Genomic DNA, 20,161 nt, shown 5'->3' with positions numbered 1-20,161 from the left:
AAGAAAATATAAAACACTAACATTGTTAGTATTAAACTGACCAGAGGTTTATTTTACAATACTAGACAATGTAAATATTACATCGTCTAGTTAACATCAATTTATATGAAAATCAATGTTAATAAATATATAGTAACATTTTTTTTAAATAAGTTGACGTGGTTAATATTAGTTATGAGAGAATTGATATTAAGAATTGAACTCAACATCAATTTTGTTCAGAATCGATGATCTTAACACATCAACATTGGTTTTTCGTGAAACTGAGACTATGCTTCACCTGTGCTTCACCTTAAATCTTAAGCACATTGACTCTTGTTTCATTCCAGCTCTCACGCCCAAACGTCTTTGTGTCTCTCTTCGTTTCACCCTCAACCTCTGTGACTCTCTTTTCACCCTAAACACTGTCTCTCATCATTGTCGTCATTGCCATTGAGCTCATTGTCGTCGTTCCAGTCGTTGTATCCTTAGTTTCAGAAAAACTAGAAGCAACAAGAACGAAGGAACAAGGTTTGATGGTAAGAAAATATATTTGCCTCCAACATATCATACTTTGTCAAGGAATGAGAAGACAAGTTTTTGTTAGTGTATGCGGTGTGTGAAAGTGCTACAAGGATACTCTTTAAATATTAAGAGCCTTGTGTATCTGAAATTAATTGGCTTAAAGTTTCATGATTGTCACATCTTGATGCAACAACTCTCGATCGTGGCAATATGAGACATCTTGCCTAACAAAGTCAGGCATGTCATAACTCACTTGTGCTTATTCTTCAATTCTATACGTAACAAATTCATTGACCTTCTAAAGTTAGATGACTTGGAAAATGAGATTGTTATTATCTTATGTTAGTTGGAGATGAATTTTCCCCCTTCATTTTTTCACATCATGGTTCACTTAATTATTCATCTAGTGAGGGAAATTAAATTATGCAGCCCCGTTTATTTATGGTGGATGTACCTGGTTGAACGATACATGAAGATCTTAAAAGGGTATACAAAGAATCTACATTGTCCTAAAGCATCCATTGTTGAAGGGTACATTGTAGAAGAAACTATTGAGTTTTGTTTAGAGTACATTGAAAAGGCAAAACCTGTCGGGCTTCCCGAGTCTCGTCATGACAAGAAAGTGAGAGGTAAGGGCTCCCGAGGACTGAATGTTGTAACTCTAGGTCTAGAGGAATTGAATCAAGCGCATTTGTATATATTGAATAACAATAATGAAGTTGTGCTATACATAGTTCTTCATGAAGCCTTAGTCAAGGAAAGTAATCTAAAAATGACCAAGAATAAAGTGACGAAAAAGAATAACAAGATTTTCCTAAATTGGTTTAAAGATACAATCTTTGGTGACAACATACTTCTAAAGTGTTAAGGAAGTTAGCAGATGGGCCCAAATGAAATATTAGAACTTGGCAATGATACAATATCAACAAGTATTCATTCTACACCAAATCACAAGATGACAAGAGTACAATGCAAAACAATGGGATTAGTCTTAAGGCCAAACCTCAATACTTCGCTACTGTAAATTATGACAACCCTCGTCTGGTGTCCATGCCTTACTTTGGAGTCATTGAAGAAATCTAGGAGCTTAATTATGTTAAATTCATTGTGTATGTTTTTAAGTGTAAGTGACTTGACAACAATATCGATGTGTAGACCAATGATTTTAGATTTACTGTGGTATATCTTAAGAAGCTAGCTTATAAGAATGAGTCTTTCATCATGGCAGAACAAGCTAAACACGTGTTTTATGTCCAAGTGCTCAGTGGTTTCACATAGAAAAATCATAGGTGTTAATCTTGAAGATGATGATTTAACCCTTGATACTTTTCACACTCCTTTCTCCATACACGTGCCTACCATCAATGTAGAGGATGAAGTTGACAATGTACATGCAAATCATAATGATCATGATGAAGGATAATTAATTAACATAGTATAATGTAATCATTTTTTATATATATTTGTTTTCATATTTACAATTAGATAACTTTGTATACTTTTGAGTTGAATTTAATTAATATTCTTTTTTAACAAGCACATGGCTACACCACCGAGCCCCTGTCCTCTTGAGTCAGCACCTTCACCGTCTACGTTCAAGAGGACTAGAAAAGCCACACGACTCAAATCTTTGTCTGCCAGACCTGTGGGTTTGGAGAGACCATTGGTTCATGTGGATCCTAACATTGGGAGTGCTACTGGTTCATACAAATAGAAATTAAGGACTATTTGGGGGTCATCAACCGAGACAAAGTTGATGTTACGTATATTAACTAGAAACAAGTTCCTACATCTCAGAAGGATTTCATTTGGGAGGACATTCAGGTATATCATTTAAACCTTGTATGTTATGGTAATTGGATGTATTAAACCGACACATTGTTGTGAATCACTAACTTTTACATGTCATTTTGTAATGCAACATGAATTTGATATTCTAGAAGCATTCGATAAAAAGACGAAGAAGAATATCCTCCAGACTGTAAGAGAGCAATGAAGGCAATTTAAGTCAAAGTTGACCTCCAAATGGACTCTTCCAAAAGGCACGGATGATGATGATGAAACTATGCGCGACAAGCATGGTATTAACAAAGACAAGTAAAGCCAATTTTGTCAAAGCTGTAGAGACCCTTCATGGAAGGTTAGTTGTGGTTGTTGTTTTTGAAATTGACATTTACAATTTATTTAAGCATTTTATTGACATCGTGTCTAATTCTCATGAGATGTTAGAAAGAAGGCACAAACCATCCATAAGCACAATATTGCCCCTCACATATTGTCTTGTAGGGGTTATGAATTTCTTGACGAGAAGTTAATGGAGGAAAAGCAAAAGAAACGATTGGAGCAAGCAAACCAATCTGGGAGTAGTGAAGCAATTGTTGATCCTCCATCTCCCATTAGATGACACGTGAAGTGAAAGCTGGTTGCACAAAAAAATCAAGTCAGATGACATCTAAGGCGGCATGCAAAATTACTGATAGGATTGTAAGTTAATTTTTAGTTTTAAATGTAACTATAAATAATAACAACAATAATCTGTAAACAATTTCATCTTTTGTTGGTTGCAAGATTCCCTGGAAGAGTAGTCTGCACATAGTAGCTTTGTTGCCCATGGACGTCAAGATATACTAACTACTGTCATTGGATGACCAAAGCACCCTGACCATGTCCATGTTGTTGGAGTCGGTGTCACTATCAGACAATACTTTGAACCACCATCATAAAGCTCCTAGACATCTGTATTAATAAGCCCATAAGAGCTAGATCAATTGAAACAAAATCTTAAAGAGGAGTTGACATAGAATATTAGAGATGAGTTGGAACATTCGATCATTTAAAAAGTGATGAAACAACTAATGTTGTTGTTCAGCCAGATGCAATCCCAACAACCACATCCAGTTGAGCCAAATGTAGTTTCTTTCGGTGCCCGTGTGAGAATAAAGGGAAACTGTGTTGACCCTTCAAGGTAGGACCCTGGCATTGATATCTCAGACATGCATTGGTTGTATGCTGATGACATTCTTCCCTACTTGGTTGTCCTTGGGAAAGTTTATGAAGGGTCGTCAATCGTACACCACGTGCCTTTGGCCAATGATATGGTGAAGGTGGGTGTTGAAGAAATTAGAGATGCTGATGCTTATGACCTTACACCTACTAAAAAGATTCAGTTAGTGGGGTAGGCTCTATACACCTTCATTGTTTGGCCGAAACATCTTGTAAAGCCTTTTTCATACAAGGTATTTCCTTTTTGTTGTGTTTATTATTATTAAAAAAGGATTTAACCAAAATAAAGTCTTGACTATCATTAACCTATGTTTATTAACTATGTAGGATAAAAAGGTACCAAAGAATTTGAAGAAGCATTTTGATAGGTTGGAACTTGATTATGATCCCATATATCAAATGACTTTGATGATCCCGCAACTTTTCCTCAAGTCTATGTAGATGGCATGGGATGCAACTATATTTGGGGTGTACAATGATGATATTATATTCCCTTGTACATAAAGCATGAAAATCTTGGGGAAACAACACGTGGTGGTCAATGTCTGAACATTGTCATTATACAATTGTGGATTATGTAAGTGCATTTTAATTATAGTAAATTACTTAATTGATTGCATTAAATTGATTAATAATTTACATTATTCTAACAAAAATAGGCATATGAGTGGGTTAAGTATGCGATAAGGGAATGATTTTGAGTATGGATTCCTTGAGCCATAATCCATGCAAGAATCAGGACAATCGCAGTTTGAATATGAAGATTATATTAAAAAATGAATTCAAAATTCACAGAGAAATGTCTACCTAGGAACCTTCTTGAATAGGTAAGTAAAACTTAACAAATACATTTAAATAATGTATGCATTATAATAACTTAATGTTCTCCAATGCAGTGGACATTGGCAACTGGTAGTTATATGTCCTAACGATAATGTTGTTGCTTGGTTTTATTTCTTGCACAATAAGTCCGACAAGTACTTCAAAGGAATAGTTAACAGGTAAGTTTTAATTTGTAATGCTTTTATTTTATCCTTAGTATTATACATAAATATTCTAATTGTACAATATACATGCATGATTCTCTTAATCAATACTTCGAAGAGATTCAGTGATAAACAAGGAAGTAAATCCAAGACAAATGTTAAATGGATTCCAGTTAAAGTAAGTAATTTAAATAATGTTTGATCTCTTCAAAATGATATTTTATTATTTTGTACACTAATTTTGTGATAAAATTGAATTTCTTATTGAATTTAGTGTAATAAGCAAAGAGGAAGCACTGAGTGTGACTATTACGTCATGCATTAGATGTCAACCATAGTCCTAAGGGAATTCAAGGATATTTGAGAAATGGTAATTGGTTACTTCATAACAGATTTCATTTATTATAGTTGTTATTAATTAGACTGATTAAGTTATGTTTTATTATATGATGCAAAATTTTACTGATCCGAGAGCAATGGAACAAGAGAGAATAAAGGTAATTCACATTGAGAGGGCAACATGTTTATGAAGAGTTAGAAATGAAGCATTGAGTGCTTAAGAAATTTTAGAATTGTTAAACTTATGTTTAACATAGCTTATGGATGATATTTATTAATTTGTTTCATTGTTTGATGTAGTTTGGTATACTTGTTTCATTCTCATTTTAAACATATGTTTAGTATATTTTATGTTTGCACTTTAAGTGTTTCTTTATTTAATAGTATTTATTAATTTCTATATATGAATACCATTCATATTGCTTGGACTGGTTCTGGATTTAATGTGCATGTTTGGTTTCATTTAACAAACAAATAAAATATAAAAAAAATTGTAAAAACAACATCGATTTTGACCACAACCGATGTGGTATAGTAGCAAAAACAACATTAATTTTGTCAAAATTGATGTTGTATTGCACAATTTTGACCACATATCTACATCGGTTTTGGGAATAACCTATGTAAAATCGATGTAAAAAATGACCTACTATTAACAGTGATTGTTTCAACATCAGTTATAAATTGATATTGAATGTCTTCTAAAATTGATGTTAAAGTCTATTTTCTAATAGTGTTAAATTTTTTTAAAAGATTAAAGGATTTAAATAAAAAAATTTAAAACATAAAAAATAAAAATAAAAAACACAAAAAGGTGATGAATAAAAATAATATTTTAGCTTTAAAAATAAAATGCTTCTTTTACTGTAAACATTCACGAGTCACCACATAAACTTCTAATTATATGTACGAGTTTTCGGATCAGAACAAGTTGAAACGAATGATGTAATAAAGAAAATAAAGAAAAAACAAATTATAAGAAAAACACTGTAAGAATACTTTTTTTTTTTAAGTAACTTTTGTAAAGCTTTACAAAAGGCTACCAAGATTCAAGCGGCACTAATCATGTGCTACTCTTGCATAGCTTTACAAAAGTCCTACCGAAAAGGACGAAATGATGAACTAAAAATCTAATCATTAATGTAAAGAACATGGTTGTTTAACGCAATTTTATAAAATTTTTAGAATGTCAACATGAGAATATATTATTTAGGAGGAGATGTTTGTTTCACGGAATTATTTAGATTCTAAAAAATGTGGAAATAAAAATATATTTCTTTTAAATTTATTTTATTTCACTACTAGAAAAATTGGATTTTTAGTCGGTTCTTATGGCCATGTCACGACGGTTTTCAACCGTTGTTAATGCCAACGTCGTAAAATGTATAAGCTATTTTACGATGGTTATGGGAACCGTCTTTGTAAGTTTTGAATACTATGACGGTCAAATATAACCGTCTTAGTATGTGCTAAATATTACAACGTTTCTTCCATAACCGTCTTAAAGTCTACAGATAAATTTGCGATATGAAGACGGTTACGATGACCGTCTTAATAGGTGCGAATCGTCTACGACGGTTATTGAAAAACCGTCTTAATTGTAATTATCATAATTTACATTTTAAGACGGTTTTTATAACCGTCTTTGTATGTTATGCCAATTTAAGACGGTTTTTATGACCGTCTTAGATGGCATGTCAAGACTGCATACTAAGACGTTTTATGGGAAACGGCTTTGTATGTTATGCACATTTACGACGGTTATGGGAACCGTCTTTGTAGGTCTATATTATGTTGTCATTTTACGACGTTTTCGGAAACCCTCTTTGTATGTCTAAGTTTTTTTTTTATTTTCTTCGTTTTATTGATGCATTTTTTTTACATTGATCTCTGGTACCTATAAATTAAATCAGACCATGCAAATTAAATAATAACATCAAATGAAATCTGAACAATAGCATCAAATGACATGCATCCTACATATATAAGTCCATGCAAATTGAATACCCTTTTTTGAAGTAATGATCCTCTAATGTATCCAACATACAAAGTTGTAGCCATAATTGTTCTAATTCTTTGATGAAACCACAGGAAAAATGCACTTGTACATAATACAAATCAAATTTAGCAACTGCTTTTCCTAAAAGATAAAAAGTAAGTTGCCCATTTCTGTCGAACTGTTGTGATGGCCTCCACGTCTAACGATGAGCCATCAGAAAACCACTACAAAATTAACATTAGATAAAATTATTAGTAACTTAACAAATATTAACCAAAGTTACAATTGTAACTCCATGCATTATGTTTACCTTGTGCACCACATCCAGTGCATGACATAATATCCGCACTCAAACCCTCCACTTTGCACATTAGTCTACATATAACATTTTTAATGGTTACTTAACATTCAACACTTAAAGATGTACAAACGGTTCATTACAAACAACTACTGATTACCTTGGGTTCAACCCACCGAGGTGCACCTTGATTAGACATGCCTTCAAAAGAACTGGTTATTGTCTTCATTGCACTAGTTAAAAAAAAATAGCATATATATGACAACCATTTTTGTTGTATATGTAACAACAATTACCAACTAAAGGATGCCATGATTTGTATATTTGAATAGAACCTGTTAATTGCGCCTTTGATGTTAATATCAGGCTTCTTCCTCAGAGAACAAAACCAAACGACCATGTTTTCCCTTGGGTGGAGAACAAATAGTTGCCAATGTGCCCTGAATTGGACAATTATAATAACAGAATTGTACAACAACATAAAAAACTTAAATTCGAAGAACAATTGAACTTACTGATGCAAGTAAGCTCCTAAATACAACTGCCTTTGTGATTCCTTGACCCATGTTTCAATGTATTGTTGGCATTGTTGACGTCTTTCCTTAGCATTTTGTATAGATTGAGGCTCCAGCAAACCATATAGTGACTGATCAGCTTTGCTTCTACCGCACTCATTCATAAATCTGTTTGGAAGACAAGTCATGATTATTTTAAATGTTTTAGATTTAAAAATAATGGTTATCAGGTAATGAAACATAAAGGTTGCAGGAAAATGACTTACATGGTCCACAATTGTAGTATCGCTATGTTTAAACACTTGTCACCTGATATTATTTATGCTAGATCTACATGTGTGATGTAAAATTTTGCCCCAATCTCAGGAAGTCCAAATTGGTGAGCCTCCCACGACACTTCCACTGGATTCTGGTACACATAAAACAATATCTTCATCAACTCTCCCAATGGATCGGATTCACCTGCAAGCTTTGCATCACTACTATGTTCAACTGGCTTCCGCACATTAAGGTCAGAATCCTAAGTGGTACAAGAAAATAAGTATTAAATTTAATCAACAACTTAACAAATATTACAAGTGTGTATTCAAATGACAATTTGGCAGAGGGATTATTATATTACTTACATAAGATAAAGGTTTCACTAGATGTCTGGGCCATCCAATGAATGAGTTCACGGCGTCCCTGAAATACTGAATCTCTAAAGTGGGTAACGGGACAATGGCTTCAGCATCGTATACAGTGTCAACACACACCCTTACTACATCATCTCCATAAGCAGAAAAGGTTAAGGATTCTAAGTCAATAATAATAGAATACGGTAAGAGTGAGGACTCTGCCTGGAGGATTGTTAAGGTATTTAAAGTACCACTTGATACATGACTTCTGCTTTGGCACAAATACTTCATCCCGCTCAAGAGAACCAGTGTTGGAGTGGTGATGGCGATGGCTGTATTTCCATGAAAAGTATGGGACTAGGAGACCGGAGTGGAGGACAAGGCCAACAATATCATCAAGCAACTGGTAGTCACTGAATGCATGGTGGCCACACTTATGGGCAATGACCCAAACTCCAGTAAGGATGCAACCTTGGACAGCCCAGTAGATTGGCCATGCCAAGAAAGAGAAAGGGTTGGGAAGGACGTGGAAGTAATGGGTGGCAACATAATAGAGGCAGAAGGCTATGGTGAGGTCGCAAATGAATCACATTTCAAACTTAGGGTGCACATTTAAACATTCCAAACCAATTCAAGACAAATACTATCATTAGCAATTTATAACTGTTGGGGAAAGACGAAACATTGTGCAGACAATTCCAAAAAAAAAAAATGGAATGCTACAAAAAAAATATTACTAATAAATTGTTTAATTGACAGATATTTTCTTTCTCTCTTCTATATCAAATGACAAACGTATTCAGCCAAAAGTATTTAACTTTTAAGTCAATTCTTATGTTACTTTCGTACAATACTCTCCCAGACGTTTAAATAAGTATTTATGTGATATGATAAACTCAAATAAGTACAATACTCTTCCAGACGTTTAAATAAGTATTTATGTGAAACTCTTCCCTATACACTCACATAGTCACATGCAATCCAATGCATAAGCCTTCGCTGCACTGCATATTGTAGGCCCTCCCACCCACATGATACACACCAAATTAACTCTCCTTCACTGTTTCCAATTCTTTCCTTCTTCACTAACTTTTCAATTCGTGGGGTTCCTTTCTTTCTTTTTTACTAACAAATATCCAAAACTACCATAGGATCTCCTCTTCCTCAGCTTTATAATTATTCCCTCTATTTTTCTATCTAATCTAGTCTAGATATATATGACTACCAATCCGATTACTTGCACTTGAACCACATGCATTTTGAATTAGCTAGAGATAATTTTTTATACAATATTTTTAAATAACGAGGTTATAGTAGTACCCTTTTTATTTATTAATCTATATCTTTTTAGTTGTACTTGCAATTTTTTTAATGAATTTGTTGCTTTCCTCAACCAGAATCAAAGATTAATAGTGCTATAGATGCAAGATAATGAATTAATGATCCTTATGAACCATTAACGTACGGCTTAACCAGACATGTTTAGTGGGAAGAAATGTTGTTGTTGGGGCAGGAATGGCTTTGCCAGCGGATGCCAACTAACTTAGTACTTTAAATGAGTATAGTTATTAGTTAATGACATTTAATCACTTTGATATTTTCTAACTAGTTTAAGCATGGTGCAGTCAACTACAATGATATATAACCAAAAGTGGGATAATATATATGCTAATAAAGGCTGTCATGGGCCGTGGATTAGGCGGGTCAGGTGGTTATTATGCACCAAAAAGTATAAGCACTTCATCTTGTTTATTTTTAACGAGAAATCTTAAATTGAGATCTTAGATGATTTTTATTATCTATGACCCACTGTCAAATTTTGCATAAAAAAATTTAATTACCAGCAACATGTAATAGAACTGACAAGCTTTTCTCACTAAGAGGCCCCCGTTTGTCAAATTAGAGGATTTTGATCAGTGTATCACTGGACCTTTACCAGCTTGTTTAAAATGCTCTAAACATATATTTATTTATAAACACTTAAAATTAAAGTAAATATTGTAAGACATAAATCTTTTGAAATACTCTCATATAATCATATAGCAGACATCATGAATTAGTTCAGAATGAAATTACTTACCGCGACACTGTTATTTTGAACTCCTCTGGTCTTCCAAGATAAAAAGCAACCTGCAAAGAGTGTAAAATATGTTCAGAAGTCAAAGCAAAAGCTTATAATTTCTTATTTCTCTAATAACAAGGGGCAATTAGACATGCAATTTATCTGTTAGGCCTTCATTTGGAAAGAATAGAAATCCAAAAAATAAAAACAAATGGCTGGTTTTTGTAATGCACGATAAAAAAATTTGGCAAGTCTTGGTCAGACAAGTCATGGGGTTTTTTATGCATCCTAGTAAATTTAAAGTATATTATATATTCTTAATTGCATTACCAAATGGTTGCACAAGTTGCAGAGATATGCTAGCCACAGGAACCAATTCAAGACAAATAATATCATTAGCAATTTATAACTCTTGGGGAAAGACGAAACATTGTGCCCATGGGGTTTAACAAAATATTTGGATAGAATGTGTATTATATCCCCTGGATTTCTTTATATATCAAAATTAGTTTTTTTTTATATTTTAAAAATAATAATCTTGATTGTTGTATTTTTTTTATAATTAATGACTTTTGTCCCTCATCCTGGTATCTTAATTCTTAATTTTCATAATAAAAAATAAAAAGATCAAAATCATCATTTTTTTCTAGTATATACAAACTTGAGAATCAAACTTTAAGAAATAAACAAAACACCACCAGACGTGAAAGGAATCTTGTGCTACTTTTTTTTTTTATTTAATACTATATATTTTCTTTTTAACAAGTTGTGATCTTAAAGAAATAAACAAGCCTATATATAAAAGAAGAAGACACCGTCTTATTTGAGTTATTTCTGGTGATGTATAATTTTTCATAGGGAAGTAGACGTACGATCCACCAATTCCATGATAGGGAATCTTAAAAATGATACACCAACAGTATGTATTATTTAAGGCTGATTTGCAAGTTGGAGAAGTGAGATTTCTAGTGCTACCAAAAATATACCATGCCAAAGTATAGAGGTGGAGCCAGAGTGTTGAAAAAAAAGACGGATAAATTTCCAAGATCACAAATCAAGCAACCAATTGGGATCAGAACTGTTATCATGTTGTGACATATTTGCTTAGTAGAGATGATGATCAGAGGGGTCCCAATACCATGCAGCTTGTAACATGTTTTGGCAGTGTGGTCACAACGACCACAATACTGGCATGCAGGGACTGAGTGAGAGACATTACCCCATTGAGTGTTGTTGTTTGGAGGGTCAGCAGAAGTAGAGGAATTGTGACTACGAGGGTTTATTTGGCCATGAGTTGAGGATGCATGAGAACCATTAGTGTAGTTTGTAGTACTGGAGTCTAGGAATGGACTATTGTTGACATTCCTCATGTTGGAGAAAAATCTCTATCAACAAGTTTGTTGAAAATTTCTGCAAACAAGGGAGAATCACATTCTTGAATGGAGGCAGAGAATTCATGAAATGCATGGCCAAGTCCCCTCATGTTGGTGGGAAGGGATGACACTGTAGCTAGCTCAATGAGTGGATTGGTGGAAGGAGTTTCAGCAGCCATAGGAAGAAAAAGAAGGAACAATTCAACCATTGAAGCTACTGGCTATATGATATTATGTAGAGAAATTAATGAAGATAACTGTTGTAAATATGAAATTAATTTAGGACAGAATGGTTTCATATAATTAACATTGATTAAGAACAGAGATTGATTACCAAAAAATTAGGAGACTTTATTTCCCTATTTTCAGTTATTCTTGATTATCAATGGCCTATATAAGCATAGTAGCAGACTCATGATTGTATTTCAATGTCAAGCAATAATATTCAAATCATTTCCTTTAATGTTTCCTTTTCAACTTTAACATATGTTCTATATATGTCAAAGTCATGGTACAAGTACAACAATCAAGAGAGAGAATACAAGGAAACAGAATATGATAAGATTGTTATCCACTTAGGTTGTTTCAAGTGATTGAGAAGTTGACTCATGGTATGAAAGGACGGAGCTTATCTTTAGACACTGCCAGGAGAATACAAAAACAGATTTTTTTTACTAATAATTACACGTTTTAATTGTAATTACATGTAAATTATTATTAAAAAAATTATTTAATAAAATGAATTAGAATCGTTATATAAAAAATCATTTTTATTAAAAAATCAGTTTTACAAGAAATGTCATTAGAAAATAACCAATTCGACCATAAACTTAATTAAATCATGAAATATCTAAGAGTTTAATCACATGACATTATAAAATACTTTTAAAACATTCTTCAATCATATTATTAATATAATTTTTGAAGTAAAGTGAAGCATAAAACATAACTAACCGTGCTTACTGTAGTTGTTTGTTCAGTGATTGTCAATGAGTTCTCTGAAGGCCTCCAGTATTCTCAGGTACTGATAGTCCAAACGTGTAAAATCTTGAATTTAAAGGGTATGAACTCTCCTGCATATATAAAAATGTAAAAAATTTATGCTTTTTACTTGAATACAATGAATCTTTCTAGTAGCCTTCCATTAAAAATGAAGGAACAAAAACAAAGTTTCTGATCAAATAATGAAACACAACTACAGGTTATATGTACATTGAAAAAGAAAGAAAATAAACAAAACAATTTGTATCAAATAAAGGCTTATCTAAAAAAAATTTAAACAATGTATAGATGACACTGTTTTTGTCAAAAACCTGAGCATGTGAAGCACAAAAAGAAAATGAAGCTGAACATTCCTAGACTAGGTGAGACCTTAAAAATATTCAATAAAGTTTCCTATTGTATTATAAGGATAATACTAGGTGAGACCTTATATTTCTTTTTCTCAGTTTGTGTCCCCTTACCTCGTACTTTTGTTTTTCTTGGTCTCCTCGTGTTACTTGCATATAGTTAGTGACATATAATAGTATAATACTAATACAATTATAGTATATGACATGTGTGATATGCCTTAATTTTCTACCTACAATTAATTTTCTCTGGTCTCTGGAGTTTTTACACTGAGTTTATTGTGCTTAGTTTCTCAATTTCTTTCTTCATTTGTTTTGTTTTTATTTAGTATTTATTGTCAGCGATACTATGTAACTCCAACCAATATTAACATTGCAGTAATTGCATATTAAATCAGAACCAAGAGACAAGTAAAATTAATTAATCTGTGATCTAGTTCAATCAATTGAGGCAATTCATCAAACACAAAGATGATATGCAAAAGAATTATGACTTGCAAATTCACCACGCTGGGGTGAAATTGTTATTAACAATTCATTGACATATGATCCAGTATTATTCCCACAATCCAGTCGGCAAACAAACAAATGCACACATTGATGCTACACACACAGAGGCATCATCCTAAAAACCCCCTTTACAAGGTTGAATTAACTTATTTTGTACTCAAAATAACTTGTTATTTCTATCGTGCGTGTAAATCAATTAGCACAAAATTATTCTAATTTAATCAATGTTCTTGAATTTAAGTTCAAAATATCCAACTGCATTAAATGATTAAGAATGCAAATACAACCGTGCATGTATTCTGGTAAGAAGAAAGCCATTATCAACCCATTAAAATTTTCATAAATTAATTGTTCTAATAGACAACAGGAAGGTGTAAAAAAAAAAAAAAAAAGGAAGTGTAATGTCAATTACTACACAAACTAATATTTCTCAGCATTTCTACCAGCCATACAATATGTAACATGTTTTAAACATGTTTTGTGATATCTATACTATTAATAAATGAAATATTATTTGTTGGTGTTCACAAAATTTAGATAATTATATTCTGTTTTAGTTTTTAAACTTTTATTACTCTCTTTTAATAGTTACTCACTACTTTTATGTTGTTAATTACTTTTTATTAGTCTTATTTTTTAACTTCTAAATCTTTTTTTCCTTTTCTTTTATTTTATTTAAAATATGTAGAAGATGTAGGGAATACCTCTTTCCCCTAGTATGGTATAATATACTTTTATTATTTTTTCTTCGTATATTTTTTGGTAATTTTTTCCATCATACTTTTATAAGAGTTAGTTTTAAGTTAACAATAAAATGTAACATTAGTAGAAAATGATGAAGAAACAGGAAGGAAGATAAGAGAAGTCAGAAGAGAAAGGAAAAAAGAGGAAAGATGCTAGGAAAATTCTTGGTGCACTCCATTCCTCATTATCAATAATCAAACAAAAGCTCAAATTAAAATCACAAAAGAACTCAATTATGCCACTTCATAGCTAAAAATACATTTGCAAAATATCACAACAACAATGTGTCAAATGTAATTAATTTCCTAAAAAAATGTGTCAATGGCTAAATTGAAAGGATCATACGCCTTTTTCTTCTTCTTTTAACTTCTTAGGCCCGTGTCATTACCCCATTTACAAAAGAATCTTATCCTAAACGTAGAAGTAAAAAAAAAAAAATCTATATATACCAAATGGCATCCAAGGAAATTGAGAGTGCAAATGCATCAAAATTTATAGGACAAAACCCTTGGGTATAGGGACTTAAAGGACTAGCTGGGATTCATAGAACAACGTAGACACTGGAACTATATGGCCACTAATGGATCACTTATGCATTTCTTTAACAGAGAAACGTGAAAAATACTAATAATTCAACCAGATTCAGGAAATTTTCAGAGCTAAGTATACAGGTGAATGAGGTTCAATTATGCACTTCTTTTTTATTTTTCTTTTGAGTTATTACTTGTTAATAATTGACTAACTTTAATAATATAACAAATATACTAATAAAGTGCAAAATGGGTAACAAACAAAAGTTCCAACCAAATACCAAATACCTAAATGGTACAAAAGGTCTTGTGAACTAAATATCTTAACTCTTAAGAACAAATGTCAAATATACACATAATAGTTAGCAAAAAGGAATCAGTTAGAGTTTTGAGAAGTTGTATCTCATCTCTTGAGAGTGGGTTGGGAGCTATATACAAGGTGCAGAAGGATAAAGGTCAACTAAGGAGCTTACGGATATTCATCATAAGGCCTGGAGCTTTTGATCAGTTATCAAAATTAGCCATTAAAAATGGAACATCAGCTAGTAATTCTTTAATTGTAATTTTAGTTCATTTTTTAACTTAATATTCAATATTTGACAGAAATTACAACTTAACCCTCTATTACACATCCACATCACCATTTTGCTGTTACATCAACAGTTCCATTAAATATAACATAGTAAAGAGAGATCAAAATGAAATTAAACCAAAATACTATTAATTACTTAATTACTTGTGAGAACAATAAATACTAGTAATCAAATGCAGAGTAGAGACAAACTTACGAGTGGCCTAAGATGGTTAGAGGAAAATGGTTATGGTCTTTTGTGGTCAGCAAAAAAGATGTTCTAACTTCAATCTCTGCTACCTGATGGTTCCTTCTCCCTTCATCATCCTCATCAAAATGTTGTTAAGAAAGCCCTATATATCAGTGTACGAACTTGTAATTATCCTCATCAAAATGTTGAATACAAACAGATAAAGATAAGCGAAACACAATATTTGGAAGACAATACAAATTAATTAAATGGAGTCTAATGCAAACAATTCAACTAAAGGATTGCATCCATTATCTATTAATTTAAATTAAAATTTTTTACATTCTCTAATAACTATGGAGAGCTTCACAGCATAGTCACAAAAAGGTTTGGTTCAAATTAGCTGCATACAGGGAACCAAAATCAACACAAGGCAAAATTCATGAATCTTTAATCAGCTGTACCTTTTACTTTTAATTTAATAAGTAATCATTCCATGATATATTGACATCATTAAAAAATCATAAACCATTTTAGCAACTCTAACAACTGGTTTGCTATATAAGTTAACGATGATGTTGAGTTGGACTAATGGTCTTCAGTTCAAGTCTTGTTATTGAGAAGAGTTTCTTTCACATGGTAATTTTAGCCGCTTCAACATCATTACTTCTTGCATGTAAACATATGAAGAACCACACCACGAAGGGTGTGAGGTGAACCACAGAACTAGACAAACCAAAACACTATGTTTTTGAGATAAGGCCATAAGGGTCAACTTATACTTATCCTCAATTGACTGAAACAAAAATTACAAAGCATCACATGGCAAGAGGTGCAGGCACTACTAGAAAATACATGTCTAATTATTTCACTGAACAAGTGATGATTATTTGGGCAGCAATGAAGCACACTACCATTTACTGAAGCACACTGAAGCACTGAAGCAAATAAAAATTACTCAAAATTCATGACATTCATAATTAACAATAAAAGGTCACAAGTGTCTCAAACAAAACATACAAGTAAATACCAACAAAAGTTAAATACAAGCTTCCTAGATAGGTATCATCAATCATCTTCTAAATCTGTGTCTATCATTTTCACTACATACATTTGCAGATTTCATTTTTTGGAAATTGATTATTGTTGTTATTTCTTCGTCTCAAAAGAATGGATAATTTACTAGGATTTGCTAATTCTACCCACTTTTGAGTACATGGACTATGAAGGCCTCAAAAGAATATTGAAAGAGATAAAAAACAGCAAGCAAGCTACACACAATAGGTCCTTGCATCACAGGCTCAGACTTGAAAGGGCATTCAGTGGAATACACTTGCAAGGTAGCAATCATCAGAGAGAGGGGGATATTGAGGACCAAGTTATAGAAGTAAAAACATTAGAACAAGATGGTTCCAGACAGTTATATAAGACCAACTTTCAGAAGTTTGATGAAGAAGGAGGAGAGGTTGAGGCAAGACTCTTTCAGAAGCTTGATGAAGAGCTCAACAAGGTCAATGCATTTTACAAGGATCAGGTGGAAGCATCCCAGCATGAAGTAACCCTTTTGAGTAAACAAATGGAGGCCTTGGTTGCACTAAGGGTAAAGGTGAAAAGTCCAGATACAGGTAAATACAAAATTCAAACAGTAGTTTTATAGTTATTTAAGCACATAGTTCTACTATTGGGAGGAATTGCAAGCTTTTAGAGGCAAAATTTGAGAAATGTGCATCAACTAGATGCTTTTTATGTTGGGAGGATTGAGAAAAAAGATATAGGAATAGGATCACAATGTATTTGAGGCCATATTAAGTTAAATAAATGTACACTCATTATATGTTTTTCTATGTTGCCATGCACATGTGAATATCTGTGATTTTCATTCAAAATAACTCACTGACACTCATAGTGGCAATTTAGATGCTATTAATCGGTAGAATTAATTTATCTATAGTAAATATTGTCTAGAAGACTGAGTTTGACTTGAATCTGTAGGATTGAAACAAATTATCTCCTCACCTGAAGAGACCATGGATGAAAGTCATCAACAAAAAGATTCTATGGTTGGACCTGAAGATAATCCTCTTCAACAGGCCAATAGAAATACTCATTATGAGGAGCAAGCAAAAGCAAACAATAATTACATCACAAAAGATCCCTTCAAAATCCTACAACACGTAAAGGCTGATAATGTTCCTCAATCTCCAATATCAACAATTAAAAAAGCTTTTACTGATTCCAGTGATAATGAATTGAGCTTCAGCAAAGAAGAGCTGAGAAAAGTTAAAGAGCAACTGAGACTTGTGTTTGTTGAGTTCTATCAGAAACTCCTCCATCTCAAAGATTACAGGTAATAAACAAAGATTTCATGGACCTTATAATTACTAATAAAGCCAAATGTTCTTCCATTTCTAAAAGCCATTTTGCCATGTGCCTTTGTATTTATACAAATGGATGCGACAGTTTTATGAACCTCTCAGCATTTTCCAAGATCATGAAGAAGTACGAAAAGGTTAGAAGTATACCAAGTACTGCAGAAACTTCAGTTTTATTCGTTACATTCTTCACAATTTAAATTCAAATGATGGCATTTAAAAAAAAATATCGTTCTGTTCAGAAACAGAATTATGACAGTTTTGTTTAACTTCATTTTTTTTCTCGGAAAAGCATACATCAAGGGCAGCATCTGCAGCATACATGACAGTAGTGGATAACTCCTATGTGGGCAGTTCTGATGAGGTTAGTTTGAATCATATGTTTGCTATATTCACAGCTTCAATCATGATTATTTCTTCCTTTTACTTCTTGTGATGGTTTTTTTTGTGTGTGTGTATCAAGATATATATATGTAAAAGAAGGAGATATATTACGTAGAGGAGCTTCTTTAATATTTTATTCATCTTCACATGACCCCTCTCTCAGCATGAGTGGTCAAGTGGGGTAATTTTTCTCATCTCAAGAATCTCTATTTATAGACCTAGGTATTTTAATCTTAAAAAGAGGACACAAATTTATAATTTACAGATAATGTGACCATATAAAGATACTTTCTCAAAACTTCATAGATTCATTGATGCATTTTCTAAAGTTTAAAATGGATAGACAAGACAAATTTATTTCACTAAATAACCATATGAAGATGCTTTCTCTGAACTCATACTGCTCTTAAGATATCCTTGGAATTAAGTGTTCCTTTATTATGACTATTGTGCACCTTTCTTCTTATTTGTTTGTAATTGTGATTTGTGGTTAATGTCCGGTTTCCATACTCTGATCTAGAAAAATAGCTTGCCATAATTTTAAAATGAATCTGTTATCTAAAAACTTTTGTAGTCATTCACAGTTACATATTAAGGCTTGAAATAGTGTTATCCTTCCTTAATCCTTAACATCCCCAACCATCTTTGTGATGCTATCTGTTTCATCTGATTTTAGGTTAACTTTCTATTGGAGAAAGTGGAGTCTACCTTCATCAGAAACTTTACACACTCAAATCACAAAAAGGGGAGGAAGCTATTAAGGCAAAAAACAAAAACAGAAAGGCACAACACAACATTTTTCACGGGTAAATACTAAATCTGTATCCACTCCATTAAGTGGGTAGAATTAGCAAATCCTAGTAAATTGATTATTATTGTTATTTCTTCGTCTCATTTTTGTACTCAAAATCTGTTCTCTTTATGTTCCCTAATTTCTGAGTAAGAAGAACATTTAGGGGCAAGTGGTAACGAGAAAGAACAACTCACCAGTGACGACGACGTTGGGGTGATACTCCGGCGAAAGGCGGCGAGGGAGCTGAGGCTACGATTCCACGGCGGCGACGGGGGAGGTTCTTCGAACCTTTAAAAGGTTCACTTTGCAGCGGAAGCGAGACTAGGGTGAAGAGGTGCTGACAGCTTAGAAGCGAGACTAGGGTGAAGCCAGAGGTCCAGCGAGAGGTTCGTGTAAGGGTTCGAAAGGGTTTGAAGCGAGACTAGGGTGAAAGGGCAAGAGGAGGAAGCGCTAAAGAGGAAAGAGGAGGAAGCGCGAAAGGATTATTAACCCAAACATTCTAAGGCGATTTTAATAACCGTCTTAGATTTAATATGTAAAATCCTATTATTGTTCAAATAATTACAAAAAAGCCACCGCACATCTTTTTAAGGCGGTTCCCCAATAACCGTCGTAGTGCCCGTGTCGTAAAATGCTATTTTTATAGTAGTGTTTGAAAGTAATTGAAATATATTCTTAGATATCTTTTTTTTTTTTTTTTTTAAAAGTGAGATGTTCATAATTATTTTGATTTTGTATTAAGATGATCACATCAAAAAAATGGGAACATGAATTTTTATGGGATAAGAATCATATTAATGTGTCAAATTGATAAATAAAATCTCATATAAAATAGATGTGAAAAAATTAAAAATTAAGTAAAATACTTATATATCTGATATTTAAGATTTTGAATTAGAATATAACATCCCATTCATTTACATTATTACACATGATCAATTGATAAATATATATATTCAATGTTTACCCCTCATATGCATACGGCACAAGGCATATTTTGGTTTTTTTTTTTTATTTTCTTT

The 20,161-nt window shown here is 32.6% G+C and overlaps 1 long non-coding RNA gene across 6 annotated transcripts; it reads right to left on the bottom strand.

Annotated features, from left to right (window-relative positions):
- Positions 1–6,755: 6,755 nt before the first annotated feature.
- On the bottom strand, positions 6,756–19,617 carry LOC114416901. 6 transcript variants are annotated; one of them, XR_003667615.1, is made up of 11 exons: positions 19,334–19,617; positions 15,618–15,753; positions 12,651–12,769; positions 10,342–10,391; positions 8,271–8,336; positions 7,911–8,164; positions 7,645–7,812; positions 7,465–7,569; positions 7,290–7,362; positions 7,142–7,206; positions 6,756–7,055 (listed from the first exon to the last, which is right to left on the bottom strand). It is a non-coding gene; the product is annotated as an uncharacterized LOC114416901 (long non-coding RNA). The 6 variants fall into 6 exon arrangements; XR_003667616.1 differs by having other exon boundaries at positions 8,271–8,328; XR_003667618.1 differs by having other exon boundaries at positions 12,660–12,769.
- Positions 19,618–20,161: the final 544 nt, after the last annotated feature.

This window comes from Glycine soja, chromosome 6, assembly GCF_004193775.1.
Source record: "Glycine soja cultivar W05 chromosome 6, ASM419377v2, whole genome shotgun sequence".
Classification (NCBI taxonomy): Eukaryota; Viridiplantae; Streptophyta; class Magnoliopsida; order Fabales; family Fabaceae; genus Glycine; species Glycine soja.
This window is presented reverse-complemented; position numbering and strand designations above follow the sequence as displayed.